Genomic DNA, 15686 nt, shown 5'->3' with positions numbered 1-15686 from the left:
TGCTCCCCCAAACTGATAATCATCCAAGTCACTACATATCCCTTGTTTTGAGAGAGGGAGGGGCAGAAAGATGTCAGAAGTGTCACCCCAGTGGTGCTTACCCCACCTTGGAGGAAGCAACAGGACTGTGGAGGAAATGTTCCTTCTAACATTCCTCTCCTCTGTCTTCTCTTGATCATTGGGCTTAACCATTAAGGTCAAATCAGTTGGGGGCATAGCTATCCCCCTTTACTGAGATAATCTGCTTTCTTTCTGGGCAGTTCCAATCACAGCCTCCACATAGCCATCTCTCATGACCAACTTCTGCTCTTTTAGGTTTAATTCTGGGAACACTGGTGGGCAATATATAATTTTCATCCAGAAGGTATAGGAATGTGTTAAAATGTATTAACCAAAAACAGACAACTTTGTGTCCAAGGGTGAAAATAATTTTCTCTTCTAATTTCCATTCCACCTGCGGGGTCCATCATCATTTATCAAGGTTTCGGTGGATTAAATGGGACTATTAAATAAATCCAATAATAGATAGTTCCCATTGTGGCTCAGCAGGTTACAGACCTGACTCGTACCAATGAGAATGTGGGTTTGACCCCTAGCTTCACTCAGTGGGTTAAGGATCTGGTGTTGCTGTGGCTGTGGTGTAGGCCTGCAGATGCAGCTCTGATTCAACCCCTAGCCTGGGAACTTCTGTATGCTGCAGATGTGACCATAAAAAATAATAAGCAAAAAAACCCAGTAATAAAACTCAGCATAAATCCTTTGCCTCTAAAGCAGTTATTAATTTTGGTCCTTCCACAATAGTATATAAATGTTCAAAATCTGAGTTTAAGCTCCTACAATTATAAAATTATAAGAAATTAAGGTCCAACATCAGATTCTTTTGGCTTTGTGAGTTAAAAGTATAAAGAAATTACAGTTCTCATTTTTTTTTTTTGTCTTTTTAGGGCTGCACCCACGGCATATGGAGGTTTCCAAGCTAGGGGTCTAATCAGAGCTATAGCTACTGGCCTACACCACAGCCACAGCAACGTGGGATCTGCGTAGCACCAGTGACCTACACCACAGCTCACGGCAATGTTGGATCCTTAACCCACTGAGCGAAGCAAAGGATTGAACCAGCATCCTCATGAATACTAGTTGGGTTCATTACCACTGAGCCACAATTGGAACTCCCCTTCTCATTTTTCATTCGACTCAGTCTCAGAGGTTTCAGGCCCCTGTGTAGACATCTAGATCCTATGTGTTACTCACATGAGTACCATTGGTTCAGGACTTCAGAATCACTGATGCCAACTCTCTGACAAACCTTTTTTTTTTTTTTTTTTTTTTTTTTGTCTTTTTGCTATTTCTTGGGCTGCTCTAGCGGCATATGGAGGTTCCCAGGCTAGGGGTCAAATCGGAGCTGTAGCTGCCGGCCTACGCCAGAGCCACAACGCAGGATCCGAGCCGCGTCTGCGACCCACACCACAGCTCACAGCAACGCGGGATCCACAACCCACTGAGCAAGGGCAGGGATCGAACCCGCAACCTCATGGTTCCTAGTCGGATTCGTTAACCACTGCTCCACTACGGGAACTCTATGACAAACCTTTTAAAAACAAGTCTGGTGGGTTAGTCATGACACTACTACTTTAGCAAGTAACCAGGGAAAGTGATGTCCCCAGAACCTAGCGTGCAGTGTAGACTAAGGACGTGGAAGAAACACAATAGAATCTGATGTAAGAAGTACAGATAAAACAAAACAAAACAATACCGACCAACCAACCAACCAAACAACAATAACAGAAACTTGGTTTTAGTTTATTCAGGATGCCAGCTAATGCCAACTGCCCAGAAAACAAAATGAATGAACTTAAAGTCAACTGGGAGAAATTTCTCACCAGTTTTCTTTGGGGAAAAGTCCATCTTGTTTCCAGTCTTAGAAAGTGGTACCTGAGGAGTTCCTGTTGTGGCACAGTGGTTCATGAATCCGACTAGGAACCATGAGGTTGTAGGTTCGATCCCTGGCCTTGCTCAGTGGGTTGTGGATCTGGCGTTGCTGTGAGCTGTGGTGTGGGTCGCAGATGCAGCTTGGATCCCGAGTTGCTGTGGCTCTGGCATAGGCCGGCGGCTACAGCTTGGGTTAGACCCCTAGCCTGGGAACCTCCATACGCCTGTGAGAAGCAGCCCTAAAAAAGGCAAAAAGACAAGAAAAAAAAAAAGTGGTACCTGAGACATTGCTGTCTTCTTGCAAACTTTAGAAATTTGCAGTGATGGCAGCCCTACCACCCTCTCTTGTGTGCAGGCATTTTGGTCCTGTGCCCAGTGGTTGATCCCACTACCTCTTCATGCAGAATTGCTTAGGCCAGTAAAATCTGCCTCCTGGAGAAGGCTTCTTTCTCATGTGTGATTACATTCCAAACCTGCTTGCTAGCCATTGCTAGTGGGTGACACACTGTGATACAGCTCACTTCTTGGAAATGCAAAATGGCACTCTGCGCAGGCAGTCCAGTGCTGCTCACCAAGTTCTAGCACCAAAGTGTTAGATCTAGAACTCAAGAGTTCCCAGCAGCACACTCAGAATTCAGCTGCCTTGTAGACCTGAGTGAGAGACACAGCAGGCTAAAGGACTGGATGAGAATCTATTTAACCTACAGCTGAATCCTCATTCCATCCTGCCTTGGAGGCTCACTGGCTTCTGCTGGTTCACCCCCTTCCCACTGCAGGCTCCCTCAGATAAGCAAGTTTAAGGTTAATCTCTGCAGCTGAGTTCTGAGGGTGCCTCTAAGGGCTCATCTCTCAGGTGGCTCCACCCATCCTGGACCTCATTCACCCTTTAGTTCAAGTCAGAAGCCCCACTTTTTTGCCAAGGCTGTTCATAGCCCTACTCATCTAGTCCCTGTTTGTCCCTTATTTTTCTCAAGGCCAGGCTTGCGGAAGACCTGCACCTTTGCTGAGGCCATAGCCCAGTGGTACCTAAAGAGATCCAGTTCCACTTCAAGCTGTGTCTGTGTTTAGCTGCAGTGAGGTGAGTTCTGTTCTGTGAGTAGGTATTTAGGAGGGAAAGGATGGGACTCCACTGGGTATTGCATTGAGGTGCTTGAACTTTACAAGCAGCAATTTTTTATTGTTATCTATTTAATTAGTTAATAAATGATTTATTATTAATCTGGAGACTGTGTCAAAATAAACCACGTAAATTTTTTCTTTTTACAAATAAAGGCAAATGTGATATGTGGGTTGGTTTGGAGTGATAAGAGAGTTAGTTTGAAGTGGATACAGAATTTTTTGGAGGCTATTTCAATAATCCAGGCCAGGGAAGTGGCAGGAGCAGAGGACATATTTTTGAGGCATTTCCAATAATTAGAATGACTAGGTGCCAGGGTCAGTGGGACACAAAATCTCGCAGAGCAGTCCTGACTGTAGACTTAGGAATCCTCTTCAGCTCCTTCTCTCTGCCCTTATGGCTGCTGATTAGGAAGGACACATCACCCAGGGATCTAGGGGAGACTTTTATCAGGTGATGATGGAGTAGTTATAATAGATGTTGTGGAAGACTGTTAGCATCCTAGGCTACTCTGATGTGCAGCATGAAATGTGTGTCTTTTTTTCCCTCTTGAGTAGTTGAAATACACCCTCCTGTTCTGAGATAAGATCCATCCTGAAGGTAGTTTTAGACATCTGGTGCTAAGACATTGCTCTTAACAAAAAGCTAACATTTTAAATAAAGGAAAATATTACATCAGGGGATCCCACTTATTTCTCAAAACCAAATGGCACTGAAGCCTCCAGATGTGTCATTGTTGCATAGTCTTGTGGACTCTAGGGAAGTGGTAGTAATGAAGAGAATTTTGCAATTTCTCCAAATTTCAAAGCCCTAATTTAAAGAGCATTCCCTGACACTCATGTTCTGCCTCCTGTGAAGGGAGAGAAGTTACTTTTTATCCAGTGACTCCTTGGCTATCTTGTTAATGATGACAACCTGTTTTCTACAGACATAGCTGTTTTATTTCATTCCAGGAGAGTTGGGCATGAAGCATCTCACCCACTGCTTTCAGGACCTGACCAGAAGTGATTGATTGTCTTGGCCAAAACTGGACCACATGCAATTCACTCCAGAAGAATTGGAGATGCGATGTTTTGTCTCAAGGGACTTTCTTCCTTCTGTCCCCATGGCCTTTTGTAATCTATCACTGAGTATTTTAGTTAATAAAATGACTTACCAAAATCCTAGTTAGAAGAGAAACATCTGGAGGAAAATGAGTCACTTATGTGTTATTTAAAGAAAATGTCACCTGAGAGTCCCCACCAAAGTGGGCCTGAGGAAGAATTGAGCAGTTATTATGGACATTGGGTTCAATACTAAACAAGGTAGAAGAATGGAGAAGACTTGTTTCTGACAATAAGAAATTTACAGTATTGGTGGGGCCTTCCTACTCTTGGCCATTGGCTAGACCTTTAGGACATGATCCTCCTACCTTTAGGTACTGACCCCTCTACCTACCCCCACAGGCTACAGTGAAGACCCTTTTTGTATACCCTGTATCCCAGTTTCCCCCAAACCCACCAAACTAGCAGTTCAGGTGTTTGTGTTTGAACTTTCTTTATTAAAGGGCCCAGGAAATTTGAAAAAGGGAATTTAAAAAAGGAAGGGGAGAGTAATATATTGTACTTAATGAGACTTTCCCCAAAGTTCAAGAGAGCAAGTAGTTAGAAAGAAGTTAAGGCCTTCTTCCCGAGAAGGTTTGGAGCACAAGTCTCTTTCAGTGGGTTGAGGATGGGAGAAGGCCCCGTTCTCCCCTAGTGTCTTTTGTGATAGACAGTCAGTGGGCTGTGGGCTGATTTTCTCCCTATTACTCCTGTGAAACCCAACAAGTACTCACGTATCTCCCAAGGTTAAGCTTGAATGCTCAGGTACTGGATAGTCTAAACTCCTAAAGAAGAGAAAGAACTTTTCTTAGGGCTGCACCTTCTGCCTATGGATGTTCCCAGGCTAGGGTTGAATCTGAGCTGCAGCTGCTGGCCTACACCACAACCACTGCCACTTGGGATCCAAGCTGCGTCTGCAACCTTACACCACAGTTTATGATGATGCTGGATCCTTAACCCACTAAGTAAGGCCAGGGATCGGACCCTTATCCTCATAGGTACTAGTCAGATTGTTTCTGCTGCGCCACAACAGGAGCTCCTTATTATTCTTTTGTCTTATAATTTGCAAGCTGCTTCGTCTTTCTGTGCAGGATAGTATTATATAGTTTTTATTTTTATTCCTGATTCAAGATCAATGTACTTTAGGGGCTGCTGGAATAGGAAAGTATCTTACATGCTCTTTTCTGTCTCTTTCTTTGCAAATACAAAGGCAATCTGTGAGATGAGAGCTCAACGAAGACTCTTCTTAGTCAACGAATTTATTCTCTGTTTTCATTTGGAGGAGGGGATGGAGAGGGCGACTTGTCAAGTCACATCATTTATAATCTTGTCAATAAATATCTTATTAGTTCTTTTGGAATTATTAATGAAATTGAACACATTTCCATATATTTTTTTTTTGCCTAGTTGAATATCTTTAGAAATTGCTTGTTCGAATACCTTCCTATTTTTCTGTAGGCTTGTCATATTTTCCTTACTGATGTGTAAGAGCCTGCATTTTTGATAGTGATATGCCATTATGCAAAGTGAATGTGTTTTTTCCTCCTTAATGTATAGTATCTATTGTGTCCTAAGAAACTTAGGCCCTTCCAATTCTGCTCATGGTCAAATGTCTTAATTCGCTGGAGCAGGACTGAGTGTCTGTGTTGAAAAAGAAGCCTTGTTTATATTCTGTTTTATAATTTAAAAATAATTTTTATACAGGCAGTCACATGAAGTGTTTTCTGAGGACTTAAACCAAGAGGAATGAAGTCTCTATATGTATCTCACAAGGAAGGATTTGATGTGCACTAGCTTGTTATTGTCTATATCTCATGGGACGGTGGCCTGTCTGGCTCCTGGTGCTCCTGCCCCCCGGTCAGTGCTGAGTGATCCAGAGAATGGAGCATGTTCTTTGGCTTTGACATTCAAGTTGGCAGATGCAGAATTGGGCTCGGATTTAATGTATCTCAATTGGCGGGGCCACTGTGTTTTCAAAAGTTATTTGTAATTGAGGCATAATACATGCAGCATAAATTCACCATCTTAACAATTTCTAACAGACAGCTCAGCTGTATTAAATATATTCACATTGTTGTGTGATGGTCCACATCTAGAGCTCTTTTCATCCTGCAAACCTGAAACTCTGTACCTATTAAATAATAAATCCTTATTCTTCCATATTCTCACCCCCTAGCAACCACCATCCTGCTTTCTCTCTCTATGGATTTAACGATTCTAGCCATCTCATATAAATGGAGTCATAAGTGTTTGTCTTTTTGAGGCTGGTTTATTTTACTCAGGGCATTGATATTTTGTGCAGAAAAATTCTTGGTTGTGTGCAACTGTCCCCTGAATGATTTTTGGTTCTTTGGGGGACCCTGGGATACCAGGTGTCTATGCAAACACCACTGTCTTGTGACAGGCAAAACTGAAGCATGGGAGTTCTCCTCTGGCTGGGGTGCCAAATAAAACCTCCAAACCATCTGAAATTGATTCCTTCAAAAGCAAATGTGTATTTGAAATGTAAATAGCTCCTGATCCCAATTCCTGTCCACAAGCCCCAGATGCCACAGCCATAGCAACATGGGATCTGAGCCACTCGTACAACCTACAGGGCAGCTCATGACAACGCTGGATCCTTAACCCATGGAGGATCTTTAACCCCTGATGCCACTCTCTCAGACCTGAGGAAGCCAAGCAGTTTCAACAAAGTCTCTTTCAAAGTCCATTTCCTTCTAAGGCACTTGTAAACAAGTTTATACACACTGCTTGGAGTGTGCGGCTCACATCCTGGCTGTGGGGAGCCCTTGACCTCTTCCAAAGGAAGCAGCACTGTCAGCTTCTTTTCCTCCTCAACCCCTTCCAACCAGCCACTCCTGGTACTTTCACTTAGTACTCTCCTTGTAAATACTTTACTACCATTTTGATTAAAATTTGCATTTTCCAATATATTTATTTTAGCAGAAATATCTCAGATAACTGAAATTATGCAAATAGTGAGCTTATCTTAAAGGCCAGAGTGGAAATTGCCCTGGAGGCGAGTACCTTTCCTTCCTTCCTGGTAAAAATGGACACCTCCAGTGACTCTGTGCTTACATGAAACTTGAAGAACAAGTGATCTTGGGTTTTTTTCAGTTATTGTTGCACATGCTGTTCAGTGAAGCCTTTATTTTTTAAAATGTGTTAGCATTATAAAAGAAATGTGCCTGTTATTCGAATAGAGAAAATAAAGAAAATTAGGAAGAGAAAGAATAAGAAGAAAGAGAAGGAAATGTAGGTCACGGGTAAGCCTAGCATTCACAAGTGCTTAGAGTTCACCTATTGGTTTATTGATGTCTGGTACATTTAATGCATTTAAAAAACACAGTTCCTATTGATTTTCTACTTTCCTTTTTGTAGGGAACATTCTTACATTCAGTTGTACTAAATTTATTGATCATACTGTTATGGAGCTAAAATTGAGTACAGTCCAATATTTTGGTCCATATGGCTCATTCTGTGATGAAAATCTGGAGGCAGTAAAGTGTCTTGCTAGTGGTTACACTACTCTTTGTAGCTGTGTTTGGTTACCCTTCACCTGGTATGGTTGATAATTTCAATGATGCTTTAGAGTCAGTTGGAAAATTCTAAAATCAGCCTCTTGATGCTGTTATGAGCTGCGTGTGCTCTCTGCCTGTCTTTGTACCCTTGACTCTCTGCCCCTGAGTTCTCATCTTAACTCTTCTTGGTTAGTTCTTTATTTTTTTGTGTGTGCTTTTTAGGGCCACACCCATGGCATATGGAGGTTCCCAGGCTAGGGGTCCAATTGGAGCTACAGCTGTCTGCCTACGCCACAGCAACTGTAATGTGGGATCCAAGTAGCACTGCATCTGTGACCTACACCACAGCTCATGGCAACGCCAGATCCTTAACCCACTGAGGGAGGCCAGGAATCGAACCTGAAACCTCATGGTTCCTAGTCGGATTCATTTCTGCTGCACCATGACAGGAACTCCATTGGTTAGATCTTACAATGCAATTTTCCCCCTGTGCACCCTTAACAACTGCTTTTTAAGGTTATCTGATGTTATGGTGACACTGCATATTTTAAACCTAGAAAGATAAATTGCAATGTCATACTTCAATTTAGTATAAAAAACAAAGGTTGGTGCCTGCCTTTATCTTGGGCATCACAGAATTTCTCTAAGTCTTAGTCCCTCTCTCTGTAAAATGGGAGAATAATGATAACCAGATAACAAGATCAAGTTTGGCTCCAATATGAAACTGATGATGTTATGATAGCAAGTTAGAGTTTTTCTCAAAAAAATTTTTTTAATTTAATTAATTAATTATTAATTAATTATTTTTCCTTTTTTTGCTTTTTAGGGCTGTTCCTGTGGCATATGGAAGTTCCCAGGCTAGGGGTTGAATAGAAGCTACAGCTGCTGGCCTCCACCACAGCCACAGCAAAGCAGGATCCGAGCGGAGTCTGCAACCTACACCATAGCACACGACAATGCTGATCCCTGACTCAGTGAGCGAGGCCAGGGATTGAACCCACATCCTCATGGATACTGGTCATATTTTTTTCTGCTGCGCCACAATGGAAACTCCCTCAAAATTATTTAGTTAATGCGAAATAAAAACCTCCAGGATGTTGAAAATGCTGAGAGGGTTTAAAGTTATAGGGACATATTGGATGTGATTCTCATCTCGGAGGAAGACAGGCAAAACTGAAAAATGCATGGTCACAATAATGAGTCTAAGTTAATGCCTCCAAGTTAATACATCTACTGTGGTGGCATTTCCTTGTTAGGAGCTCCCATTACAGTGATTTAACCATGTGGTTTGTCTCTACCACATGGTTAATGCACATCTTTTTGAAGGTTCTTGATGGTTATTTGTGCGTCTGAGTCTTCCTAGTCAGACTCTGCGTTTCTGGAGAACCTGCTCTATGAGTTATGTTTTCCATATCTGCCTTGAAGGATACAGCACAGATGGGGCACAAGCCCTGTGTGCATGGGTTCAAGCCCCACTGCAGAGGGGTTTTTGGTGAGTAGTTTGGAAAGCCCTGCATCATAGTGTAATTTTACATGCAGGGCTTTCTAGCGGTGGGAAGAGGAAGGTGACAGTAAGTGACATCAGTAAAGGGTAGGGAGGGAACAGAAGGATGGATAGAAGGACTTCAGATGCCCAAGACAAATTTTACCTACATCCAGTGTTGATCACAAGAAGGCCTGGAGGTACAGAGTTTGCCTTGTGTCCAGCTGTTTGGAGAAGAGCTTCTTAGACAGAATCACATGTGTACCACCTGGCAGGTCACTGTGACCTGCTGTTTCGGGGGAGTGCTCATTCTGCCTGCATGTTGTCACTCAGGTCTGAGCTCAGTTTCGTTTCCAGAAGGGCTTTCCCTGTCCATTTCCTGTCCTTTTCCTGTCCATTTCCACCCTCCTCATCTCTGAAACAATCACTTCCTGTTGCCTTGCTACTTTATTTCTATTACGGTCTTTGTCATTCATTGAAGCGATACAAATACTTTATTAATTTCCTTATCTTGGCAATCTACTTTCTTGTTCAGAATAAGGTTGCCAACTCCTAGAAGAACAGCTGGTGCTCAAAAAGTGGTGGTTGAATAAATATACAAATGAATTCCATGCAATTGCAATTAGTTAAAAGGAGATATCCGCATATTTTGTTGACTTAAAATTTTATTATTAAATATTTCCTTAGAATGGGATCATTTGGTTAAGAGGTGGAACTGCTTAAGTATAATTTTTTTAGGGTAATGAAACTTGAGCTATTTTTATTATGGTATCTATCATGTTACTGCTGGATGACCACAAATTTTTGTGGTTAGTAATGAGAATGGGAAAACGAAATATAATGTCAGGGAACGAAAAGTGGACCAAGGGTAAGATTCTTTTTATCTCAGATAAGTGGCATACTGAGTTGTAATATTGATGGGCTCAAGGGGCTTCTGTGATTCTGTGAACTCTTTTTAAGAGGAAATAAGAAAGAGCAGAGACTATGCAGTATATGCATATTCACAGACATGTCAAGACATTTCTTTAGAGAAAAATAGGACATCCTTTTAAGCCATTATGAAACATGTCAACTGATAAGCTGATTATAGCTCAGTCACTTATAGGAAGAGCTTACAGGGAACGAGTTAGGAAACAAGTTTCCAACAGCTTTCATTGTTGAATAGTCAATACAGGAATTTTCCTTTAATTTAGACCCTAGTTGATGATATAAGTTGGCTAGCCCCAACAGACTGGGAAGCTTGTAGCTAAACTGGAAGGCATTCCTTTTTTTAATATTATTTGTTTTAATCATGCCTCCAAGTCAAAGGAGACATTACTTCTGTTTTTCCTTCCCAGCCGGAGGCCATTGCTTTCAGTTTTATCTGTTTAGTATCTTGGCACTGATGCTAGGTTTGGTAAGTGTGCTTACAGAAGGATTTGAAGCAAAAGATAGGAGAAGGCTACTTCACTCAAAGATGCAGACGATTTACCCTCCTTCACTTTTAAAATCTACGGCAAATTTAAGAGCATAAAATCTCCTCTTTCTTATATTTCTAAATGTTAATAAGCATTAAGGTGATTTTTTTCTAAATAAATGAAAAAAAAATTGCCTTATATGGTACAAACCCCAGGCAGGAAATTCTGATTAGTTAATTTCATTTTTTCCTGCTGTGTTTATTTAAGTAAAGTCATAAATGAGATAGCTATGTTTTAATTGCTCAGCAAAATTATTTTGTAGTGAGTTAAAACACTATGACTTTAATGAGTTTTCCTTTAAAAATTTATTTTCAAAATATGCATATGCATCATGATCAGAAAAGCAACATAGTAGAGTGGAGACAATTCTGGATTGGTGGTCAGAACATATGGGTTCAAGTCCTGGTTCTGTCCCCCAAAGCAGGGAAAATTTCACCAGTCTTTCTGCCATTTTCTTATTTATAAAATGTCCTGATTTGGACTTCTTCCTGCCATGTAAATGTATGGATTTTAAAATTTATGTAAAAATTGTATTGATCTTTGTAAAAACAAATTTGAGGAAATGAAGATGAAATTAGTTTACAAATGCTGTTAAAATTGCCACTGATTCATTTTATTAGGATTCCCTAATTTTTGCCTCATCTTTTCATAAGGGAATACAAACTCCCTATAAGCTTTAGGGAGAAGGATTTTTCCTACCCAGGTGAAGCTAGTGTTGACTTGTCCTGGCAGTGGTGCTCCTGGGGAGAAACGTCATTCAACTAAAAGTGCTATTCCCTTGGCCTATGCCTGAAAGAAACTGAAGAATAAACTAGAAAATTCTGAGATGTGGTTTGGCAGCCCCAAGCTTTGGTGCCTTCAGGACTCTGAGCTGTGTTGTTTTGGGGACTATACTGGCAGCATGTTCTGGTACAGTCACTGTGGTCTGGGAGGTGTGTGTGTGTGTGTGTGTGTGTGTGTGTGTGTGTGTGTGTGTAGAGGGTGGGCGGAGGTGGATGAGAAATTCATCTTTGTATACCCGGAGATTAGACAGAGATGAAGAGGTGGGGAGGAGTCTAAAGCAATCGGCCTACAGATCTTGGCAGATCATGTTCCTGTTGTCAGTGGTCCTGAGCTGAGATCCCAGCTAGTGGCCCTCTCTGTCCAAGGAGCTTGGTTGACAGTTCTGCTTGTTTTGCACTCCCAGCCAATGGGATGTACTGGCTGTGGGGCCCATTCTATGACCCCATATAGATGGGGAAGCAAGTCTGCCGATCCGCCTAATTGCTGAGCATGGCTCCTAGTCTCACCTGACCAGGAAGGCTAGCCAGAGATTCTGGCAGCTGTGGGCCCCATCGTATAGCCCCACTTGGGCAGAAAACCCTGTCAGAAGCTCTGCCTGACTATGGAGCATAAATTCCAGCTATGACTGACCAGGAAAATTGTGTAGTAACTTGGAACAAAGCCTATTGTATTCTCAGGTATAAAGCCCAGCCTTCAGCCCCGTTTGCTTTCAGAGCACACCCAGAAATGGAAATCCAGCCAGTGACAATGGCCAATTGCAGAGTAGTGCCTGACCAGGGAGCCTGGGCAGCAAGCCCACTCAACCAGGAAGCATAGCCTCTAGGCCCACCCAACTGGGGGTATAAGCAGAGGCGCTACCTGACCAGGGAGCCAAATGAGCCACCTTGCCTAAAGTGGAGCACTGCCAGTGGCTGATTTCAAGCTGTACTACAAAGTTAGAGTAATTAAAGCAATATGGTGCTGGCATAAAAATAGACACATAAACCAATGAAATAGTATAGGTGAAATAAATGGGTTTGGGAAAACTGGATAGCCACATGCAATAAAATGAAATCTTATACCACTCACAAAAACTCAAAATGGATTAGAGACTTAAAGATAAGGCTTGATACCATAAACAGGGAAAAAAACTACTTAAATTTGGTCTTGGCTATGGATATGACACCAAAAGCCTATCCCAAAGGGGGAATTAATGCACAGTGGGTGGGAATTTGAACTGATTGAGCCAGTATTGAAAACAGTTGGGTTTACCTCAAAAAAAAAAAAAAAAAAAAAAAAGAACTACAGTATGATCCAGCAATCCCAACTTCTATGTCCAAAGGGAATGAAAACAGATTTGAAAAGTTATCTGCACTCCCATTATTGCAGCACTATTCACAATACAAGGAAACAACCTGAGCATCCAACAGTGGATGATTGGCTAAAGGAAAAGGGGTATAAGTACACAACGGAATATCACTCAGCCTTGAAAAAGAACATAATCTTGCTATTTGTGATAACAAGTGGATAGACTTTTGGGGCATTATGCTAAGTGAAATAAGTGAGACAGAGGCAGACTGATGCTATATGATATCACTTTTATGTTGAGTCAAAAAAAGCTGACCTTGTAGAAACAGAGTGATTGCCAGAGGCCAGGGCTGGGGTAATTGGGGAGATGTTTGAGGGTAAAAACTTACAGTTAGTAGATAACTAAGTTCTGAAGAGCAAATACACAGCATAGTGTTTATGATCAACATTACTATATTGTAAACTGCAAAGTTAATAGATCTTTTAAAAATTTTTTAATTAAAATTTTTTTATTCTTTATTCTTTTAAATTGTTATTTCCCCAATACAATTTTTTTCTACTGTACAGCATGGTGACCCAGTTACACATACATGTACACATTATATTTTCTCACATTATCATGCTCCATCAAAAGTGAATAGACATAGTTCCCAGTGCTACACAGCAGGATCTCACTGTTAATCCATTCCAAAGGCAACAGCTTGCATTTATTAACCCCAAGCTCCCAATCCACCCCACTGCCTCCCCCTCCTCCTCCCCTTCCCCCTTAATAAAGAAAAAATAATTATGTGCTCCTCCTATAGCAGGAGATGCTACAAGAAATAAGGGAAGTAAGAGTTATCTAATAAAAATTCTAAAACTAAGAAAAGAACTAGAGAAAATAAAATCATTAAAACAAAGAACTAAAATTCTAGAAAACATTAACATCTGGAGAAATATACAGAAGAAAAGAGATTGAAAGCCAAATAGATTTGAGTACATGAATATTTAACAAGCACCAATGGGGGAAGATATATGTAGTGGTAAATTTAAGAAACCAATCAAAATTAATAAATGTGAGGATCAGTCTTATGTTAAAGAAAATCAGTATCAGAATAAAAATAAATTATGTAATTTTTTAATCAGAAGAAGACTTGAGCAATCTGATTAGAAACAAGAAAGGAGAAAAAAGGAGAAAACTTTGGGAAAGCAAAGTAAACAGAAAATATTAGATAATAGAAAAAAAACCTAATATAACAGCAATTGTAATAAATGCAAGTGGTTAAAGTTACCAAATAAGAATACATGACTCCTAGGTTGAATTTTAAAAATATTGTATTTTTGTCTATAAGAAATATATGAAAAACAAAAAGATGCAGAAAAATTGAAAAAGATGAGAAAGATATACAGTTAAGTGTGACCTATGAAAAAGAGATGATAAACACAATACCTAGAAAGTTAAAATGTAAGATAAAATCTATCACAAAGGACAAAGAAGAATGTTACTTATGAAAAAGCCATTAGAATCATCAAGAAATGAATCAATTGACAAATGAGTGTACTGTAAGGGGAAATACATAAATCAAAAATTTAATTGTAGATTTTAACATATCCTCTCAGAAGATTACATGTCAAGCAGAGAAAAATCATGCAGTAATATCTATGACAAAAACAATATAAATAACCAACTTTGGCTATTTGCTATACAGAGAAATTTTCACCTAACAGAGAATACTCAACTTTTACAAGCATAGTATAAATATTTAAAAAATTAAATCTTATATTTAACTATAAAGGAACTGAACACATTTCATAGAATTGATGTTATACATACTGAATCTTCTAGCATAATAAAATAAAATTATAGATTAACCAATAAATAGCTATTTTAAAACCATCTGTTTGGAAATATATGTTACCAAATTATTCTTGAGTTAAACAAGAAATATTTAGAACTGATTGATAATAAAAACTGTTTTCTGAAGTTCCGGTCTTGGCTCAGTGGTTAACAAATCCTACTAGGAACCATGAGCTGGTGGGTTCGATCCCTGGCCTTGCTCAGTGGGTTAAGGATCTGGTGTTGCCGTGAGCTGTGGTGTGGGTCGCAGACGTGGCTGGGATCCTGCATTGCTGTGGCTCTGGTGTAGGCTGACAGCTTCAGCTCCGACTGGACCCCTAGCCGGAATCTCCATGTGCCGCAGGTGTGGCCATAGAAAAGACAAAAAGACAACCCCCACCAAAAATCCAAAGCAAACAAAACCCCCCAAAAAACTCTGTTTTCAAGCTCTGTGAGGTATAACTAAAGCAGTTAGAGGATTTAACTTTAAATACATTTATTAGGAAACAAGAAAGTTGAAGATAAATTAGTGGACTGTTTGACTCAAGACATTGGGGAAGGGCCACAGAGTAAATTTAAATGAGCAAGAAAACAAGAAATAATATAGATAGTGAGAAAAATAAGTAAAATAGAGAACGAACTTAAATAATGTGAAAAGTAATAAAACCAAAAGCTGATTCTTTGAGCAGATTAATAAGATTGCCCAATTTCTAGCAAGATTAAAGAAAAAAAGGAGTTCCCGTCGTGGCTCAGTGGTTAACGAATCCGACTAGGAACCATAAGTTTGCGGGTTCGATCCCTGGCTTTGCTCAGTGGGTTAAGGATCTTGCGTTGCCATGAGATGTGGTGTAGCTCGCGGACGCGGCTCGGATCTGGCATTGCTATGGCTCTGGCCAAGGCCGGCAGCTACAGCTCAGATTAGACCCCTAGCCTGGGAACCTCCATGTGCCGTGGGTGTGGCCCTAGAAAATACAAAAAAAAAAAAAAAAAAAAAAAAGACAAAAAAAAAAAAAAAGAAGAAGAAAGCAAATAAAATAGAGAATGAAAAGTGGAGACTATAGAAACTTTGGAAATTTAGAAAATAAAAAATTTTATGAACAATTGTATATTAATATATTTGAGAACCTAGATGAAAATGTCAAAGTGCTAGAAAAATTTGAGATGTCAAAATAAGTGTCGAATTCCTGTTGTGGAGCAGTGGGCCAGGACTC

At 40.4% G+C, this 15686-nt stretch overlaps 1 long non-coding RNA gene across 1 annotated transcript; it reads left to right on the top strand.

The window, feature by feature from the left end:
* The first annotated feature begins 2903 nt into the window (after nucleotides 1-2903).
* Nucleotides 2904-4225, top strand: LOC146406190 (uncharacterized). Its single transcript, XR_014840206.1, has 2 exons — nucleotides 2904-3007; nucleotides 4000-4225. It is a non-coding gene; the product is annotated as an uncharacterized LOC146406190 (long non-coding RNA).
* The last annotated feature ends 11461 nt before the right edge of the window (nucleotides 4226-15686 follow it).

The sequence above is a fragment of the Sus scrofa genome, chromosome 1 (assembly GCF_054392235.1).
Source record: "Sus scrofa isolate SSC_HxYL_T2T_F1_AM1 chromosome 1, Sscrofa_HxYL_maternal_Yorkshire_Landrace_v2.0, whole genome shotgun sequence".
Classification (NCBI taxonomy): Eukaryota; Metazoa; Chordata; class Mammalia; order Artiodactyla; family Suidae; genus Sus; species Sus scrofa.
Note: the sequence above shows the minus strand (reverse complement) of the source record. Positions and strands in the feature narration are given on the sequence as shown.